The sequence below is a fragment of the Balaenoptera acutorostrata genome, chromosome 2 (genome assembly GCF_949987535.1).
Source record: "Balaenoptera acutorostrata chromosome 2, mBalAcu1.1, whole genome shotgun sequence".
In the NCBI taxonomy this organism is placed as follows: Eukaryota; Metazoa; Chordata; class Mammalia; order Artiodactyla; family Balaenopteridae; genus Balaenoptera; species Balaenoptera acutorostrata.
Window position 1 is genome coordinate 20,811,705 of NC_080065.1, and position 22,242 is coordinate 20,833,946.

The window sequence follows — 22,242 nt, forward strand, 5'->3', positions numbered from 1 at the left end:
ATTTCCACATTTTCTCATGTTCAGGCAAAAATATTTGGAGTCATCCTTGATCTCTTTCTCTCTCATACTTAATAGAAAATATGCCAGGAAAGGCTGCTGGATCTATGTTTAAATTCATTCGGAGGCTCTCCACCTGTCACTATCATCACAGCTAGCAATTTGACCCAAGTAATCATAATAACTTTGCCTGGATTACCAAGACAATTTCCTATACTGTCTCCCCATGTTTTACCAATTTTACCCTTTATTCTTCATACAGAATTCAAAATGGGCCTTAGAAGCTGTAGGTTAGGTTGCATTATTCCTCTGCAGCAAACACTCTAAACGGTTCATATCTCACTCAGAGGAGCAGCCACGTCATTCATTCCACAGACTAAAAGCCCTACATGAACAGCCAGCTATTTCTTTTCATATTTCCCTACCTTATCCTGCCCCAGCCAGGAGGGGCTTCTTTATTTTCCTTGAATACCGAACTTGCATTTATCTCATGCACTTAGTACTTGCTATTCTCTCTGCTGGGCTATTCTCCTAGAATATGTCTGGTTCACTTCTTCACATTTTTTCTCAATATCCTATGTCAAATACCATTTTGCTTTTGATCTCCATTTCTTAAATTGCCTGTATGGTCACTTGGTATATTGTTGTTCTTGTGTGTTTGTGTGTGTGCATGTATGTATATATATATTTCTTTGATGCCTCTCCTCCAGCAGTAAAATGCAAACTCCATGAAAACAAACACTGTAATTCAGGGCTCATAGTAGGCAGAATTCTAAGATGGCTCCCACTGATACCCACCTCTTTGTTTCCATGTCCTGTATAATCCCTTCTCATTAGTGCAAACTGGGCCTAGTGACTTGCTTGTAATGAATAGAGTGTAACAAGAGTTATGGGATGTTACTTCTGAGATTAGGTTGCAAAAGACAGTTGATTTCCACATTGCTCTCTCTCTCTGTCTTTCTGTTTCTTTCTCTCTCTGGTTCTTCTTGGGTACTTGCTCTAGTAGAGCAAGCTGGAGGGACCCATACGGCAAGGAACTGAGGATGGACTCTAGCCAATCACTAATAAGAAACTGAGAGTTTTGTTCAACAACCATTGAGGGACTGAATCCTGAATCACATGAATGTGCTTAAAATTGGATCCTTTCCTAGTGAAGTCATCAAAAGAGACCAAAGACCTGGCTGACATTTAAAAAAATTTTTTATTGGAGTATAGTTAATTTACAATGTTGTGTTAGTTTCAGGTGTACAGCAAAGTGAATCAGTTATACATATACATATATCCACTCTTTTTTAGATTCTTTTCTCATATAGGCCATTATAGAGTATCGAGTAGAGTTCCCTGTGCTATATAGCAGGTTCTTATTAGTTATCTCTTTTATATATAGTAGTGTGTATATGTCAGTCCCAATCTCGCAATCAAAGCTATTATGAGGTATCACCTCACAGTGGTCAGAATGGCCATCATCAAAAAATCTACAGACAATTAATGCTGGAGAGGGTGTGGAGAAAAGGGAACCCTCCTGCACTGTTGGTGGGAATGTAAGTTGGTACAACCACTATGGAGAACAGTATGGATTTTCCTTAAAAAAACAAAAAAAGAACTACCATGTGACCCAGCAATCCCACTCCTGGGCATATACCCAGAGAAAACCATAATTCAAAAAGATACATGCACCCCAATGTTCATTGCAGCACTATTTACAATAGCCAGGACATTGAAGCAACATAAATGTCCATCAACAGAGGAATGGGTAAGGAAGATGTGGTACATATATACAATGGAATATTACTCAGCCATAAAAAAGAACAAAATAATGACATTTGCAGAAACATGGATGGACCTAGAGATTGTCATATTGAGTGAAGTAAGTCAGACACAGAAAGACAATATCATATGATATCGCTTATATGTGGAATCTAAAAAAATGGTACAAATGAACTTATTTACACAACAGAAGTAGAGTCACAGATGTACAGATGTAGAAAAGAAACTTATGGTTACCTGGTTGACATTCTGATTGTAGCCTGTGTGAGATTCTGAAGTAGAGGACCTGGTTAAGCCATGCTAAGACCCTTGACTCTCAGAAAATGTGAGAAAAATGTTGTTTTGCTCCAATAAGTTTTGTAGTATTTGTACACAGAGCATAAATAATGAAGTGCTATATCCCCTCCATAGAGGAAATACTCAGCAAATACTAGGAAAATCATATTAAATTGTCATTTTTAAGGTAAAAAATGTTCAAATGTCAATATTTTCATAAACTTTAACATACATTTGTTGAATGGAGTAATGAAGAACTTGCAGAAATGCAAACAGGAACATAAAAGTATAAAGTTCCTTAAAGAACTTAAATAATTTAAAGTAGTACTTAACTCATTTAAAGTAATTAAGAGGTAACCAGTATAACTTAGTGGAAAAAAAACAGTGGTTTTGAATGTCATTTTTCCAGTTTCTGGCAATGAGATATTTGGTAAATTATCCTCAAATATTTTTTAATGGATAATATTAAAGGTCATGAAGAACCTAGTGGCAAGACGGGAATAAAGACACAGACCTACTAGAGAATGGACTTGAGGATATGGAGAGGGGGAAGGGTAAGATGTGACAAAGTGAGAGAGTGGCATGGACATATATACACTACCAAACGTAAAATAGATAGCTAGTGGGAAGCAACCTCATAGCACAGGGAGATCAGCTCTGTGCTTCGTGACCACCTAGAGGGGTGGGATAGGGAGGGTGGGAGGGAGGGAGATGCAAGAGGGAAGAGATATGGGAACATATGTATATTTATAACTGATTCACTTTGTTATAAAGCAGAAACTAATACACCATTGTAAAGCGATTATACTCCAATAAAGATGTTAAAAAAAAAGACAAAAAAAAATTATTTTGGAGTATTGTTATGAAGATGAAGTAATAAAATCTAGAGAGCATAACTAGTTTACTGTTTGACATAGTGAGTTTTTAAAAAATAAGTACTGTTCAAGAAAAAATATTGCTTTATTTTACTATATGTCAATATAAATTTGGGGGGGGTTTACCATAATATGAGGAAACTGAAAAATAAAGAAAGCCAGCTAAATATTTGGTATAAAAATATTGGGCATAAATAATCTTTCTTTACACAATCCACTTTCTAACATTAATCATTTATAATTTTATTTGGAATATTTATTTCTATAGAATCAAGATAAAGCTCTTAGAAGTTATTTAATCAATTAGATTTAAGGTCAATATTCTCAGATAGCATCATAGTTCAAAAGGAAATGATTATCTTAGTTTGAATCAAAGCCATATATTTAGGTTCAGAATTAGACTTTTCAGTAACAGCTTCTATAAAATATTCAAAAGCTAGAAGACATTTATCTTAAATGTCAAGTAAGGGACACACATTTTAGAAGCAAATCTTGGTGATTTATGTCTGATGCTTTTCTATTTTTTGTTAATACAGATATATTAGTAAGCTAAAACTTTAACAAAGGATAAAGAAAAATGGTGGAAGAAATCTCTTTATATTTAAGAAAGCTATGAGAAATATTTTCATGATGGTTGTCCAAATAGAAAGAAAAACAATACTAATTTGGGGAGCATATCCTTATGTCTGGAAAACATAGGAAATATGTATGTATAGTATATGTCTGTCTCATTTGAGGAAGACGGTGAACATTAACTGCTAATGATCTCACCGTATATTCACAAATTTTGTTAAAACAGTTTGTTCTCCGTTATAAATATTTATATACTATGTTTTGCATTTTAAAATTATGTGAAACGCCAAAATATTTTATTCAATTTGTATGATTCCAGATATGCCTTTCTTTCAGTAGACATTTGAAATATACAGAGTATGGTTTCACATAGATAAGAAATGTAAACTATTGCCTGAATTCAATTCAATTATAACTAAACACAACTATTTATGAAATTGAAGAGCATATTATGATTATGAACTAAATATATTAGTATGGTATGGACATTGGTGACATATAAAGAATGAAAAAATATGAATAAATATGTAAATGGCACAATCATCTTAGAATGCTAGAAAATATTAATATTATTATGGACTTTTATGCATTTGTAATTTTTTTGCTTTAGTTGTAAAAAATGTAGGCCTATTGACAAAATTTGTATTTTTATTTATAAAACATTAGGTTGATTGTAAAATATGTATGTGTGTACACACATGCACAGAGTACACATATACATATATACATATGTGTAAACATATTAAGACATGTATACATACATAAAGTGGACAGTACATTATAAAATCACACTTGCATAAAATATCACCAAGAATGACACAAGAAATTTAATAACTGGATTGACTTTGAGTAAATAAAGTGGGTGACTGAAGTAACAATACTGTGATATAGAATGTTTCCTGTCTAACTGTATCAGTCATTCCTTACACTACAATTTAAGTTCTTGAGCTCTCACTGGTGCAGTCTCAGCTTGAACTCTAACTGGCTTCAACTGGTAAAATACAAAATGCTTCTGCCTTATGTTCATAACCCCCCCGCATTTGGCTCTCTCACTGGTGCTTCTCTGTAGATTTGAGATGCGAGATTCCCTGGGATCCACCCATAACTGCACAACCAAAACTATAGGTGAGTTACTAACCATGCGGTGAACTCTTGATAAATGAGAATTGGAGACAAGCAAATTAATTCTTTGCTTTTCTTTTGGCTCTCCTACTTCCCTTGCCTCACTGGCTTTTTTTCACCTTAACTCTATTCCCTGGAATTATAGTTCCTAATAGAATGGTAGTATATAAACTTTTACTGTGATTTCTGCTTGTTGCGGGGCATAGGCCAAGACAGTTGGTTCCAGGAGTGTTCTTAAAACCAAACCCTCAGGATGGAATTTTGGAACTACATTACTCATGGTCCTGATGGCAACAAGTTGGTCTTAGTTAACCCCTGGCATCTGTGGAGTCATGATTATTATCATTCTCAACTATTATTAATTGAGATCAGTACATTTGGCAAATGACCTGTTGACATATGCAGTAACTGTGGGGCTTGAAGAGTAACCGACTCAGTGATAAGAAACATTGTCCAAACCAGAGTCACAAGGATTTTCTCAGTTTCTTGTATCTTTTCTTATAGGGGTTTTATAAGTTTTAGCTTTTACATTCACATTATAATCCATTTTGAGTTTTATTTGTTTGTTTTATGGTGTGATTATTGGGTTGAGGTTTAGTGTTTTCCCGTCAAGTTGTTAAGGCAATATTCTTTTAGAAGACTAATCATTCCTAATTATATTGTATGGTAGCATTTGTTGAAAACAAGTTGACCAGATATATGTGGATCTGTTTTGGCCTCTCTGTTCCTCTCTGTGTACCTTTATGTTCATCCTAATACACTCCATCCCCCTACCCCTAACAAAATCACCATCTTGATTAATGGAGATTTTTATTAAATAGCAATTTGATAATATAAGTTCTTCTACTGGGTTTTTCCTAATGAAAATGTTATTAACTATTCAAGGTCCTTTGCATCGTCAAATAAATTTTAGAATCACATATATGTGTGTGTGTGTGTGTGTGTGTGCGCGCGTGCACGTGTACACACACACACATAAAGTGGGTGGTGTTTAAATAGAAAATGCAAGGAGTTTATAGATCCACTTGGGGAGAATTGAAGTCTTACTATGCTGAGTCTTCCAATCTATGAACACAGTACATGTCTCCATTTATTTGGGTCCTGTTAATTTTTTCTCAGGATGGTTTTGTAATTTGCAGTGTACATATTTATACATATTTGTTAAATCTGTTATTACATTTTCATCTTTTTCGATATCATTGTGGGTTTGAATCAAATTATACTCACCATAAAGCTAATGTTGGTAGAATTTTTATTTGTCATAAGTGATCCATTTATTCTCCACAGAAAATTTTAGTGTTCTTTTTTGTTTTTGTTTTGTTTATTTTGTTTTCTTTATAACATTCCTTTGTGTGGGTTGTTCCTTAGATTTTTTTTTTTAATGGTCTATGGGCCCTTTAATTCTAACAGCTACTTTTAAAAAATTATGTAATTAATCACCATCTTTTCTTCAAATATTTTCTTGTCTGTCTTAAATTTTACTTCTTTTGAGTTTCCTGGTTTGTTCTTCTGTGCTTCATTCTGGGTGGTTTCCTCAATCTTGTGTTCTTATTCACTTATATCTTAACTCTGTTTGCTATATAGACAACTTATTGTGTTCTCTACCTCTCCAATTATGTATTCTAAAGCTAATTATTTGCTAATTTATAATTATTGGCTGACTAATTCTAATGTTGCTACAGCTGATGAAATAGATAATCTAGAATACTGTGTTAGACACTGCTCTGTCAACAACATACAGGAAGGAAAGCTATCGTACTGTTCATAGCATCCCCAGAAAGCTGTCTGTAGTAAAGTAGATGAGTCTTTGGGTGGAAGATACATAAAATTGAAGAGGAAATCACAGTTAATTAGATCTCAATTCATAAAACAACTTAAATTCAGAATTTCTCCCTGCACCCCAAAGTTAGACAGTTTATGAGGTGAAACTTACTAAATGGCAGTTGACCATAATTGGACTATAAGGGTGACTGCTAGTTATCACTTTGTCCACACATATTTGTCTCACTTCTAGTATACCTGGACTATGTTCTGAGTTGAGGGCGAGGTCTGTGGTTTTAAACAATAATGGAGAGGAAGCAAGGGCAGAACTCAACAATTCCTTTCCTATTTTGTCTTCTTACAACTACTGTTTCATTTTTATCTTTGTACATACAAAAAGGTGGCTATTTTACACTTTTATTTCTTCTATATTTAGCTAACTTTTTCATTGTACTTCCTTAATTTTAAAAAAGTGTATTTAGCTATTTTTGTGGGTTTGAATTTGTATTCTTTTTTCCAACTACAAATTTTTAAATATGATTTTATTTCCATTTAATAAAAATTACCTTATTTTTCATTTTATCAGAGCTTCATTATTCAATAAATCCAATAATCTCCACATTGCACTGGAGATCCAGTATTTTAATTCTACCCTTTTTTTAACCCTACAAATTATTATCTGTGCTATTACTGGTGATTTTATTTTTATTTCAATATAAATATTTATTAATATTTATTACATACTACCTACTCTTTTGCTTACTATTTATTCTCACATCTCCAGAATTCCTTCTGAGTTCATTTCCTTCTTCTTTCTGGATTCTGTCCTTTAGGACTTCCCGAGCATTGTGGAGATATTTGTATTTTTGTACTCTCTCTTTTTTGATCTCCCTGACTCTCTTTCTCCTTTGTCTTTTTTTTTTCTTTCTTGAGAAAACTGATTACTGATTCATTGGTACATAACTCTAGGTTAATCGTTATTTCCTCTCAGGATTGCAAAATATATTTCATCTGTTCTCTGTGATAATTATAGGTTTAATTTTTTAAATATATTTCCACTCATATGTTCTTTTGCTGCAAGTGTGTAACCTGTTTTATAGATATCTTTCACCAATTCTAGACACTTCTTAGCCACTTTCACTTCACATATTGTTGCTCACTTCTCTATTTTCTACATTCCCTCCTTCTGTAGTTTGAACTAGATATTTTGGACCTCACTTTGCCCTCTTTTCCTTTTATTCCATTTCTAAACTTTCTTCCCTATTTTCTTTATCTACTTGGCATTCAGTAATTTTTCAGATATATCTTCCAGTTTAACTATTCTCTATTCAGCTATCATTCACCTGAGTTATTTAAACAACTTAAATATTGTCTTATTTTTAAAATCTCCTGGATTATTTTTGATTGTTATCTTATTCTTTGAGCAATATTTTAATTATATTTTATCTTTCTGAAAATCCATAATTATTACTCTCAATTCTATAATAATAATTTCATTTTTTATTTCTTTTTCTGCTATCACTTCTTTTGTGTTGTTTCTCTCTGTGTTGCTGACTTTCACTGGAGAACTTATATTTGCTTGAATTTACTTTGTGAAAGCTTGGAAAAAACTAAGTAAGGATGTTGTTTTTGCCCTACTTTGAATTTGAAGTTGCTTCTTTATAACTAAAGTGTTCTACTCATCTCTGTTCACTGATTTATGGTTTCTAATATAGACTACTTTTTCTCTCCCACCTCATCTTCATTGCCACTTATAATATTGATATTTGCATTTTCTTCAAAATTAACACCACATGTTTTAGCTCACCTTTTATTTCTTACCAGATTTGCAATAAGGCCACATTATGTACTATTTAGGACTTAGTGTTCAAAAGCAGAATATTTTATCAAAGTATCTGTTCTGCCAGATATAGTACCAAACCCATTTAATTATCTTTGTATGTGGCCAACTGCCTACTAGCAAACAAAATATGTTAGATAATATTAGGAGTGATTAGGATTAATATTAGTGTGATTACCATATATAAAAAGATCTACATATTTATTTGAAGCAATATAAATTCTGATATTTTAAAAATTTTTCCTGTAAAATAAAACACCACTTATCATTAAAAAAATCACTAATTCAAACATAAGCTAATGAAATATTTTCAACTTTTTAGAACTCATACAATCGGATTTTAAAGCAGCACTTAATTTTTAATGTACACTCTTCCAAAGAAATGTGTTAGTTTGTACTTATTTGTATGTTTTGTTCATCTAGCGTGTATTTTAATGTATTCTAAAAGTGTGTCCTTAGAATCTCAGATTAGTTTATAAATTTGTCAATAGAAAGGACATATTTCTTTCCAAATTTGGAATTACCTTATGGTATGTAGCATTCAATTTGGTTTAAAAAAAAAAATGTAATTTTGCAATTCTTTTTCATTTTAATCATTTGAAATTTGGTTATTAAAATATGCAATATTTGGTGGCAGACATAAGCAAAGTAGCTGTGAATCATAAAATCTCAACTTCACAATTCAAAAAAAAGAGAAAAATAAGCAAAATTCTCAGAAAAATTATGAAAAGGTAAAGAGTATATGTTAGTGAATTTTTCTACAGTAGCAAGTAATTCCCCCCAAATCCCATATCTTACAAGAAACATCCATACATTGTTCTCATTATATGCCAAGGTTGTGTACTACCTGTTGTAGCATTTTCTACTGTTTTGACCTTCCAGGATAGAAGTTAAAGTGATCCCCTACTTGAGATGTATCATTCTTTTTGTAGAGGAAAAGAGCATGAAAGCTGGCAAAATTTGCAATAAGTTAAACCTTTAGTTCAGAATTGTCCCATGGCATGCCTACTGAAAGCTCTTTGGTCAAAGCAAGTCACATGCCCAAGGCCCTACCTCAAAGAACATGTTTTCAAATTGCAATAGATAAGGAGATATAATCCTACTTCACAAAAGAGACGAGCAAGTATTGGATAAAATATAAATACTGACTGTAATAAGAGAAAACACACACAAAAAAACAAAGAATAGATTTGTTTGTACTACTTTTAAAAGAATAGGTATAGTAACTCTTTGTTTGTGATGAGAATGCTTGAGATCTTCTCTCAGCAAATTTGAAGAGTACAATACAGTATTATTAACTATAATTACCATGCTGTACCTTGGAGCCCCAGAACTTTTTAATCTTCTAACTGAAATTTGTACCTATTGTCAATTATGCCTCAATAAAACTGAAAAAGAAAGAAAAAAAAGGAATATATGCAGTTCTATAGCTGAACAATAATGCTATGTTTTCATTTATAAACTATATTTATTTAATTGAAAGGATATGTATGTCACGCAGCCTCTACTCCATCCTCCATAGAAAAGGCTTTTGTTAAAGACTACTATAATTATTTAAATTCTGTTACCTAGAATTTAAGTGCGTGATTTGAACATTTACAGAATGTAGATCTTATAGGACTAAATTATTTTTAGTTAACGTAAGATGACTGACACATAAAAGTGAAATGAAAGAAATCTATTTAACTTTGTTTTGTTTCCTAAGTCTAGGAATGTTTGAATTCCATAGCTTTCCCATGGAGAGAGATGACAACTGTCATCCCCTAGTATTGAAATTTGTAGCTTATGTTTTGTGTCTTTTTTCCTTCAAGATTCTGTCATGGTAGATGAGTAGAGTTATCAGCTTTCATTGTGCAAGAATATATAAAAATAACAGAGGGATAGCTAATAGTAAACTGTTTCAATATTTTCCAAATTTGAAACAATAACCATATGATATTGTTAGTATTACTTTGTTAACCTAATATGTCAAAAAGCTACACATTGTATCTATACAGAAATGTGGGACTCAGACTAACTAAATTCAGGTCAGTGATAACACAATTATAAACTAATTTCTAAAATTTAATTTTAGAAATTAAATTTTAGAAACTAAAAATTTCTAGAAAAATTTAAAAATTTTTAGAAATTAAATTTTACTAATTTATGTATATAAAAAATTATAATGTACAAATTATTCTTCATAGCAAACTGGTTTTTCAACAATTTTGTTAAGTTCAGCAGAAAATCTAGAATGAAAATATTCATTTATAAATAACCAAATTTCAAACTCCAAAACTACGGTTTTGGTGGCATTGCTGATGATTTCACTATTTCCTTTATGTCATTCTATTTACTGTTTCTAGATCTTGCTCACAATTCTATGGGAAGAGCTATATATATTCCTCAGAATTATATGTTTTAAATAATACTCCGAAAAGATATTTATTAGTGTTTCAACAATATCATGGTCATGAAAATTCTCAGATCTCTTGCTGTGGGTTCACACTTCTGGAAGCATTACCATACCCATGTCTAGGATGTGCTTCCCAGACTGCCCACCAATCAATGACTGAGGATGGTAGATACAGCAGAGCCAAGACACTCCTGACTCTAAAAAGCATGGTTTGAGATTTCCCATGGACCTGGCCAAAGCTTCCTCAAATCTAAACTACAGTCTGAGCCACATCCTGCCCAACTCCCCTTATTTCTCTGTCTCATTTTAAGGGTTTCATCCCTGCATGAAAGCCTGGAGCCTCTCCTTGCCTGCTCCTGCCTCTTCGCCTTTATCTTTTGCAGGTATCTCCTCAATAAAACCACATTTAATTCCCTTTAGAAGAGCTTAACTGACTTAGGTAGCAGGAAATGGTTCAAGAAAAAGGTGGTAGATTATTCTTGGGTTACTTACTGCCTGGCAAGCTAGGGAAATGTCATTTTGTGTGGTAAGTGGGCTATGGATTGTCTCCAGTATAAGATGGAGTCCCAAATGCTCATGATTTCACTTGTGGTGACTGGAGAAAATGGTCCAGTGAAGAGGACTGCCATTACACTTACGGTGATTCAGGCTTTTGAAAGATTTGGGGGAGAATACTGCCTTTAAGGAATGAGGAGTTGACTGGTTTTTGATGACCTGTATTGATGTCCAGCAGAGAGATTATAAGAAACTAGGGCCATTGTTGGTAAAATCTGGGATGCTGAATAGGGGGATGGGGACATCTGGATAGACTCTCTAGACAGATGATCCTGAAGAAGTTGTCTCTACTGGAGCCCTGGAATCCTCAGAGTTCACAGAGGTGACTCACCAGTCCTTCCTAGTGAAAGCTAACACTTTATGCCTGACAGAGAACCCTGTAGTAGCCTCTCTCACAAGGGCAACAGGTGACCACCTTTCCTCAAGAGATTCATTTCTTCTCCCGTGGGTCACAGGCTGGGAATTAACATTAAATTGCAACCTAATCCAACTGGAATGTGTTGATAAGAAAGAGCATATACACTTATAGAGGAGATATAAGAATTAGCTTATATTAGCAGGAGTTGAAGGAATGACCCAGGGATTGCACTTTGGGGGTACTTGCTGAGTAGGCCAGAATATAAGACTGCATAAGCAAGAATTCTCAGGACATGAGGATTTAACACTCAGGCAAGGGCCCCAGAAAATAGAGATAGCTCAACACTCTAGAAGAATGAAGAAAGAAATGTCCCATGTTGAGCAACAGACATAGCTGAGTTGCCATGACAGAATAAAGAGGCTACAGGAAGAGAGAAAGCTGGATAGAATAAATTACGTGAGTCCAGAAAACCTACCAGAGGAGAGGTTTTCAGGAGGAACCAGAATACATACCATTCACCAAGGCCATCCAAACTGCATTGCATTGATGAGAGGCATCGGCAACACAACAGGTTAAGTGGTAGCGCTCTTCCGTAAGGCTGGGTTGATGACAAGGGAGGCAGTAACAAACTTGGAATTGTTAATCTATGGATCTCAAAATAACAGGAGTGACCTCCAATGTCAGAAAAGCAGCTAAGGTTCATATGACCTAAAGGTGGTGGTAAAGATAGTGAGCATAGTGTTCCAAAGGGCAAAAGAGACAGGCAGCCAGATTGGGTGCTGTTAACGTCTACAGCAAGAAAATGGCACGCGTGGCGGAGCAGAAAGAGAACAGTAGTCACTCCAGTAAAAAGTCATAATTCTCTACTCAGTTTCTGGAACTGTGTCTATTTGAAGATCCATAGCTCATTTATTGGTGAAGAGCCAGATAGCTAGAACAAAGGGTTGTTTGCAACAGTGCAGTCAGTACATATGACAAGGATTTCTTCAGTTCTTCCGCAAAGAGACATATGGCCTTTTCCTTAGGTGACAGTAAATTAAGGAGAGAGCTACAGTTTGATTCTGAAGGCTGTCTGCTGGCAGAATTCCCTTAAGAGGCTAATTAGCTATGGCCCACCCATATTATAGAGGGTAATCTGTTTTACTCAAAGTTTACCGATTTAAATGTTAATCTCATCTAAAAAATACCCTCACAGAAACATCTAGAATAATATTTGACCAAATATCTGGTTGCCATGGCCTAACTAAATTGATACAGAAAAGTAACTATTCCTTTATGTAATATTTTTTCTGTCTTCATTTTCTCCTTCCTCTTCTCTCTGTTCTCTTCTTTCTCCTTCTCCTTCTTCTTAATATCCTTATGCCTTTGTTTGTGTAGAAAGGAGATTAAGAGGTAATAACCAAGAAAGATACATGCAAACACTAATCAACTGCATTCTTATGGTAACCTATAAAGATCAAACTGTGAGAAATCATGATTATTATAAAATAGTGTTATTAATCATGACACAGAGGTTTTGTGTGAAATGAATATTTTGATTTTATATTTTTCACATGCTGATTCTTAATTTACTTCCCAATTAACTTACAAAGTTTTTCAGTTTTTGACGGCAACAATGATTTTTTTTTAAAAAAGTGTTACTCATAGTTTTCCTGACAGCAATATGCAAGAAAAATGCTATGTTTGATAAGTCTGAAACTTACTTAAAAGATTGCAATCTTTACTTCTGCGTTCTCTGTTAAATGTCAGCTATGTTTGGCCATTTACTTAGAGCTAAAATGAGTAGTCAGTTAACCTGATAAGATATAATTCACAGTGCATTTTTCAAGATGATCTGAGGGAGAGTCAGGTGAGGTCCCCAAAGCAAGTTGTACATTCCATCCTGTTGTTTCATATACTGAGAACTGTTGTTTCGTGAAGAAAAATTCAATCTACGCTTTTTATTATTTATTTTTCTGTTATGTAAAGACATGCAATAATATTTAGAAAGGGCTAATTTCTACTTCATGCACTTTGGAAAAGAAGTATGGAATGACAAAACCCTAAACTTTTAGCTAGTTGGCTTAACTTACTGATGGGAAAATTTTGATACATTCATTTAACTAAGAAGTATTTTTTGTGTGTACTATATCAGGTCAGGCACTGTACTATACAATGAAATTATGGTAAATATAAGGTACATTGTGTGCTTCCTCTTAAAGCTTGTAGACTATGGAAAAGAGATAGAAATAAAAATGTCAAAACCATTATTATAGAATGGGAAGTACGGGGTGTTATTCCCTGGGCCCCTAATTAAGAGTCAGGGAGTTTGATTTATTCATGTATAGTGGAATATTTAGAAGACAAGAAAAAATATTCCTGTATCAATTGGTAGAGAAGTCACTAGTATTTTTGTGTCTAGGAGAAAATGCAAACTATCTTTTGGATTACCATTCTTTTTCAGACTTTTCCATGGCCTGGCCCCTTCTCAGTGATGCTGGCTTAAAGGGATTAGGGATCTTTTTGCCCCAGGAAAAGTTACAACAGTGGTGGCGATAGCTAGAACAGATAGTGTTGCATCCTGTTGCAGATACTCCTTGAGAGGAGGGGATGATGTTATCACAGATTATGAACCTGGTATCTTCTCTTTGGACGAAAAACATGATTAGAACCTCTTTATAGATTGTCCAGAATGAAGTCCACTCACATTAAAGGCTCCAAAGACCTCAGAGGGGAACTCACGAGGAAGCAAGAGGGCATCTTTATTTGAGATCCAGAAATATCTCCAGGACCTGTTGGTTTGTCTAGATTATTCCTCGGTGGTTATGTTTTGAGTCTTTGCAGCACCAGCCACCCAGGCACAGTGGCAGACCCCCAAAACAGAGACTGGATGTGACTGTGCATAAGAGTTCTAGCCTTGGACAATAAGCATGAGCTTTTGCGGGACCCTAGAGAATCTTTCCAGGAATATGACTCACTAGATGAATCATCAAAATAGAGACCAAGATTCACTAGAGTGTGCTAGACATTTTTTTTCCAGTTAAGGTTTATTGGAACTCTGTGGTCTAATTTACAATGCTCACATCTTCCAGCAGTCAAGGAAAATCTTTGCAACTGATATTTTTGTAATTTGGAGCTTCCGGCAAAGGGAGGCAGCTTCCATCCAGACGTGCCCCTTGGGGTTTTGGACTCCCTGGGGTTTTAATGACCCTGACATAACTAGTAGGTACATTGCTTTTATTTTTTGTTTTGTTTCTGTTTTTTTGGTTGTTGTTTTGTTTTGAAGACAAGGTGTTAGAAACCACAAACATTTTTTTGTATAATTTTTGTTGAAAGAGGGTAAGATTTAACTGGGTTGGAGATATACACTATCCACTGGGGTGGGAAAAATTACTTTAAAGTTTTTTAATATATATATATATGTATAGATATATAGACACATATATACTACTGTATTTGAGGGAGAGCTGATTATTGTTATAGTAACCTCTAAATACCTGATCAAGTATTTCAAAATGATTTGCTCAGTGGTCTGTTTAAAATTGTAATTTGAGTTTTTCTTTAAAATGAAAATTCCCTGTAAATATTTCCTCTATGTCTGTTTTTAGAAAGTGTTATTTTTGAAAATTAATTATACACGAGTAGACCTGTATGTTTATGTTACCTGAAAGATTGATTATAGTAGGTCTATTTATACATTAGACTAAGCATTGAGGGGATGAATATCCTTGTCTGAAGTTTCCAAATCACATCAAAGAAATAGAGCAAAAAATATATATGTAATTAACAATGATACAAAAATATTGGTCACTTTTTACATTTCATAAAGAATCATGGCTACAGATTTTTTTAAAGTATTATTACTATTTTTAATTTCAGGCAGTTTTTTTTTTTATTGGAGTATAGTTAATTTACAGTGTTGTGTGAGTTACAAGTGTAGCAAAGTAACATTTTTTTTGTAATATTACAAAATATTGAGTATCGTTCTTTGTACTATACATAGGTCCTTGTTGTTTATCTATTTTATATATAGTAGTATGTATATGTTACTCCCAACTTCATAATTTATTCCTCCCCCCCACATTTCCCCTTTGGTAACCATAAGTTTGTTTTCTTTATCTGTGAGTTGGTTTCTGTTTGGTAAATAAGTTCATGTGTATCATTTTTTCTTTTTTTAAGTTCCACACTCTAGTGATATCATATGGTATTTGTCTTTCTCTGTCTGACTTAACTTCACTTAGTATGATTAACTCTAGTTCCATCCATGTTGCTGAAAATGGCATTATTTCATCTTTTTCATGTCTGAGTAGTGTTCCGTTTTATATATATATATATATATATATATATATATATATATATATATATATATACACACACACACATACATACATACCACATCTTCTTTGTCCATTCATCTGTCGATAGATATTCAGGCTGCTTCCATGTCCTGGCTATTGTAAATAGTGCTGCAGTGAACACTGGGGTGCATGCATCTTTTTGAATTATGGTTTTCTCCAGATATGTGCCCAGAAGTGGGATTGCTGGATCATATGGTAGTTCTATTTTTAGTTGTTTAAGGAACCTCCATACTGTTCTGCATAGTGGCTGTACCATTTTACATTCCCACCAACCGTGTAAGAGGGTTCCCTTTTCTCCACACCCTCTCCAGCATTTATTGTTTGTAGACCTTTTGATTATGGCCATTCTCACTGGTGCGAGGTGGTTCCTCATTGTAGTTTTGATTTACCTTTCTCTAATAATTAGCGATTTGAGCATCTTTTCATGTGCCTGTTGGCCATCTCTATGTCTTTGGGAGAAATGTCTATTTAGATCTTCTGCAATTTTTTTCATTGATTTTTTCTTTTTATATTGAGCTGTGTGAGCTGTTTGTATACTTTAGAGTTTAATCCCTCATGGGTTATATCGTTTGCAAATATTTTCTCCCATTCTGTAGGCTCTTTTCGTCTTGTTTATGGTTTCCTTTGCTGTGCAAAAGATTTTCAGTTTAACTAGGTCCCATTTGTTTATTTTTGTTTCTATTTTCATTGCTCTAGGAGGTGGTTCCAAAAAGATTTTGCTACAATTTATGTCAAAGTGTCTTCTGCCTATGTTTTCCTCTAGGAGTTTCATAGTATCCATTCTTACATTTAGGTCTTTAACTCATTTTAAGATTATTTTTGCGTATGATGTTAAAGAATGTTCAATTTCATTCTTTTACATGTAGCTGTCCAGTTTTCCCAGCACCACTTATTGAAGAGGCTGTCTTTTCTCTACTGCATATTCTTGCCTTTGTTGTCATAGATTAATTGACCATAGGTGGTTGGGTCTACTTCGGGGCTCTCTTTCCTGTTCCATTGATCTATATTTCTGTTTTGTGCCAGTACCATGTTGTTTTCATGACTGTAACTTTGTAGTATGGTCTGAAGTCAGGAATCTGTTACCTCCAGCTCCGTTTTTCTTTCTTCAAGTTGGCGTGGCTAATAGGGGTCTTTGTGTTTTCATGCAAATTAAAAATTTTTTTGTTCTAGTTCTGTGAAAAATGCCATTGGTCATTTGATAGGGATTGCGTCGAATCTGTGGATTGTCTTGGGTTATATGATCATTTTAACAATATTGATTCTTCCAGTCCAAGAACATGGTATATCATTCCAACTGTTTGTGTCATGTTTAATTTCTTTAATCAGCATCTTATGGTGTTCAGAGTACAGTTCTTTTGTCTCCTTAGGTAAGTTTGTTCTTAGGTATTTTATTTCTTTTGATGTGATGGTAAATAGGATTGTTTGCTTAATTTTTCTTTCTGATCTTTTGTTGGCTTTAAGTGGGCTTTAACGCTTCTGTTCCCCCCTATACTCCTGGTCCAACCACACACCTGGGGGGGCCTTCAGGCAGATTTTTTTAAAGCTATTTGAATGTATATTCAAGGTCAGCAACAAATCTCATCCTTGGATTTAATACATCTTTTTATTGCATTATAGGTGAATTTACTTTACAAGATAGTTACTTACCTTTGCTGTGATAGATTCAGCAGTTCTTTTTTTTTTTTTTTTTTTATAAATTTATTTATTTATTTATTTATTTTTGGCTGTGTTGGGTCTTCGTTTCTGTGCGAGGGCTTTCTTCAGTTACGGCGAGCGGGGGCCACTCTTCATCGCGGTGCGCGGGCCTCTCACTGTCGCGGCCTCTCCCGTTGCGGAGCACAGGCTCCAGACGCGCAGGCTCAGTAATTGTGGCTCACAGGCCTAGTTGCTCCGCGGCATGTGGGATCCTCCCAGACCGGGGCACGAACCCGTGTACCCTGCATTGGCAGGCGGATTCTCAACCACTGCGCCACCAGGGAAGCCCCAGCAGTTCTTTTATAATAAGTTTGGTTCAGCTCAGCATCTAAATTCTACAAAATTAGTCTTGCTCATTTCCATTTAGATGAGCACCTGATTAAAGTACAATGGCACTCTTGACTTCTTAATATAAACCTTTACATTTTTTTATAGGAAAGTTTTACACAGTTTAACACAATAAAATTTGATGCCATTCAAACACTAAATATTTGTCTAGTTCATGTTTTCATTATGATGTGCTTGAGTTCTAAGGTTTGTGTAAGTGTATAAAGATTTCTAGTAACATTTTCCCCAGAATAGTATTTTAATTTTTATAAGGAACTTGAAAATTAATAGTTAGTATATGGGGAGAAACATGTGAAGAATAAAGAGGTGAAAAAAGATGAAAAATTAAAAATTGAGGATAATAATGAGGATGTGAACTAAAACACTGGCTGCATTGTCTTCTATGAATAATTTTCCAGACTTTACTGAGTATATCCATGTTTTCTCATTCTTCTCAAACATTGTGAGGGATGTCTTTCTTTTAAATCTCTCAGTAATTATTCTTGTTATCCTCTACTAGTGACTTATGAAAGAAATTTCTCCTGCCGTTACTTGATTTTCTCTGTTTCATTAATCTCTTCCTGTGTATTGGATCATCACATCAACATTCAAATATGCTCTAGAATCTCTTACCTCAAATAGAAAAAAAAAAAAAAAGGCAGTAAAAATATTAGTTATATCTCTGAAATAAATGTCTGGTCCAGAAAATAACTTAATGATATGAATTCTGGCACAGACATCACCTTCTTAAGTCCAGGGAAATGTCTTTCTTTGCTTTTTTCCTCCTCTAACACATTACTGTGCATTGTCTTATTGGAACAAGCTACTAAATCTCTCCAACCCTTCAACGTGTCATTGAATTCATATTCTGCAACTTCCTGTCCCAATAATGTTAATCTCACCATTTCTTTTATCCCTTGTTTGATTATATAGAAAGTAAAGATAATATCTGTAGCAGACATAATTGGTTGCCTACCTCACTTTCAATCTCCCTACTTGGTTATTTTGTTCATGTTTTTAATTCTCTCCCATAGGACTCACTGTTAAATCCTGCGTACTCTAAGCTGATCATTAAAATCTTTTTCTCTTTGCCAGTGATAGATCTAGGGATGATTATGAAACTTTGATCCTACCCGAAAGATAAAAAATGTATTTTAATCATGGTTAAATTTGTATTCATCTTCATTTACATTTGGAGAAGTCTGCTGGAAAGAGTCTGGGGAACGTTTCCCCTTTAAAAAAGAAAACTCACACAAGAAGAGTTACCCACATTTTCTACTACACGTTCTCATGTTTACACACAGAGTCATAACCATTTTACTCTCATGAAGGGAGGAAGGCTGAGAACAAAGGTGCTGAGGAGGGCAGGTCAGAAAATAACGAAAAAAGCTGGGTTCTTGATGACATCATTCAGCCACTGAATTAAACAACCCTGGGGGTGCCTGACCTTTAGAGTCTTTGCTATATGAGGTAATAAATTTTTCTTACTGAATTGGGATTTTCTATTTTTTTCAGGCAAAAGAATCTTATATAGTGTAGTACTTACCCACAAGTCTGGTGAGATGATTTAATAAGTTAATTCACATATACCACATAGCAGAGAGCTTGGGACATAAAATACTTAAAAATGGAAATTATTACAATTGAATTTTCCCCTCTTCCTCTCCTTCTTCTCCTTCTTCTTCTCATAGTATTAGTATTAGTAATAATTAGTACTGTTTTATTTTACGATTTCATGCGGTCTAAGTAAATTTAATTTCCTCAATAGCAGTACCATGCATCTTTATGAAAGAAAACAAGAAACAATAGCAAGCAATTAGATAAACACATAACATTTTCTGTAGTTTAAGAATCATCTTTTGGCTTACAAGATTTTCAAATGTAGGGGATTTTAAATGCCTACTCCGTTCTTCATTACCTGCTGAGTTATCCATGACCTAAATATATGCCTCATCCTTATATTTTTACCGTTAGACTCATATGCCTCCTTCAGGGGTGATGCATTCTACTCAATAATGACAGATAATGATATAAAATTTAAGCAAATAGTAATGTTATAAATGGACCTTAATCATTTCAAATCTTATGTTTCTCACTCAGAAAGGACCAAGCTTTCCAAAATAGTAGTGGACCAGATGGAAGAAATGTAATATTCAAAGGCAAATCTATATATGTTACTTCAGATATATCAAGTAAAGGTAAAAATGGATATTTGTTTCTAAAGAGAGATAAAACACCTTGCTAATTTTCATTAAGTACTTAGTCTTAATGAATTTCACTTAAATCATAAGTAATTTTTAAATAGATCTTTATTGGAGTATAATTGCTTCACAATACTGTGTTAGTTTCTGCTGTACAACAAAGTGAATCAGCCATATGCATACATATATCCCCATATCCCTCTTGAGCCTCCCTCCCATCCTCCCTATCCCACCCCTCTAGGTCATCGCAAAGCACCGAGCTGATCTCCCTGTGCTGTGCTGCTTCTTCCCACTAGCTAACTGTTTTACATTTGGTAGTGTATGTATGTCAATGCTCCTCTCAGTTCGCCCCAGCTTTCCCTTCCCACCCAATATCCTCAAGTCCATTCTCTATGTCTACATCTTTATTCCTGCCCTGCCACTAGGTTCATCAGTACCTTTTTTTTTTTTTTAGATTGCATATATGGAATCTATTCCATATATGCGTTAGCATACGTATTTGTTTTTCTTTTTCTGACTTACTTCACTCTGTATGACAGACTCTAGGTCCATCCACCTCACTACGAATAACTCAGTTTCGTTTCTTTTTATGACTGAGTAATATTCCATTGTATATAGGTGCCACATCTTCTTTATCCATCTAGGTTAGTTCTATGTCCTGGTTATTGTAAATAGTGCTGCAGTGAACACTGTGGTACATGTCTCTTTTTTGAATTATGCTTTTCTCAGGGTATATGCCCAGTAGTGGGATTGCTGGGTCATATGGTAGTTCTATTTTTAGTTTTTTAAGGAACCTCCACACTGTTCTCCATAGCTGTATCAACTTACATTCCCACCAACAGTGCAGGAGGGTTCCCTTTTCACCACACCCTTTCCAGCATTTATTGTTTCTAGATTTTTTGATAATGGCCATTCTGACGGGGGTGAGGTATCACCTCACTGTAGTTTTGACTTGCATTTCTCTAATAATTAGTGATGTTGAGCATCTTTTTGTGTGCCTCTTGGCCATCTGTATGTCTTCTGGGACCTAATTAAACTTAAAAGCTTTTGCACAGCAAAGGAAACCATAAATAAGATGAAAAGACAACCCTCAGAATGGGAGAAAATATTTGCCAATGAAACAATAGATAAAGGATCAATCTCCTAAATATACAAACAGCTCGTGCAGCTCAATATCAAAAAAAACAAACAAACAATCCAAGTAAAAAATGGGCGGAAGACGTAAATAGACATTTCACCAAAGACATAAGTAATTTTTTGATTGACTTGAATGCCAGCTTTATATTCAGAGTGGTCAAGTTCAAATAATTTTTGGGAGAACTGAGCACACATGCAACAAAATGTGAGGACATTAATCGAAATTTAAGGACTATAAACTTTCCAAATAACTCTAACATAAAATCAGTGAAAAAATTTAAGCAATATATAATACTGACATAACTGTTGCTTCAGTCTTCTTTTTTTTTTTGAAATCATTTGTTCATTTATTCATTAATATGTTGTCAAATTCAGTTTTCTATACACTATGGTGTTTATTCCATTTTCTGTACTATTAGACGTACATATTTAAAAAAATATTTAACTTATTTTTATGAAGAAATTAAATATTTTCTGAATAAAAGAATCACTTTATTATTGTTCTTCTAGCAACAAACCTGAAACAAGTCTCAACCAGCTCAACTACTCATTTAAATACCTCTGCTCCGTGGCAACTTAGCTAAAGATCGGCTTCACACAATTCTATTCTACGTGACACTGTTTTACCCTGTTACATAGCATATAGTTAAAGAACATTTTTGTAATAAACATGTTTCTCTTTTGATATGATACAGAACAAGTTTTTCACACTTCCCAGCAATCACTCAAATATATTAAAAATTGTATCCTTCTTTAAAAGGCACACACATTTACAGGTTCAAATCTTTATTGTTTTAAAATTCTACATGTCTTTTACAATACAACATTTTGTTATGTTTAAATGACCTCTAAATGGTTAATGTACAATGAATACGATTTTTCTGAATCTGAACCATGAATTACGATGTCATCAATAAGATTATTCTAAACAGAATAATAAAGTGTTGGGAAGGTCTGTGTGCTGCTTGAGAAACCCCCACTAGCTCACTCCTCCCTGTAGAACCCAGGCGACCAATCTGTTCAAAG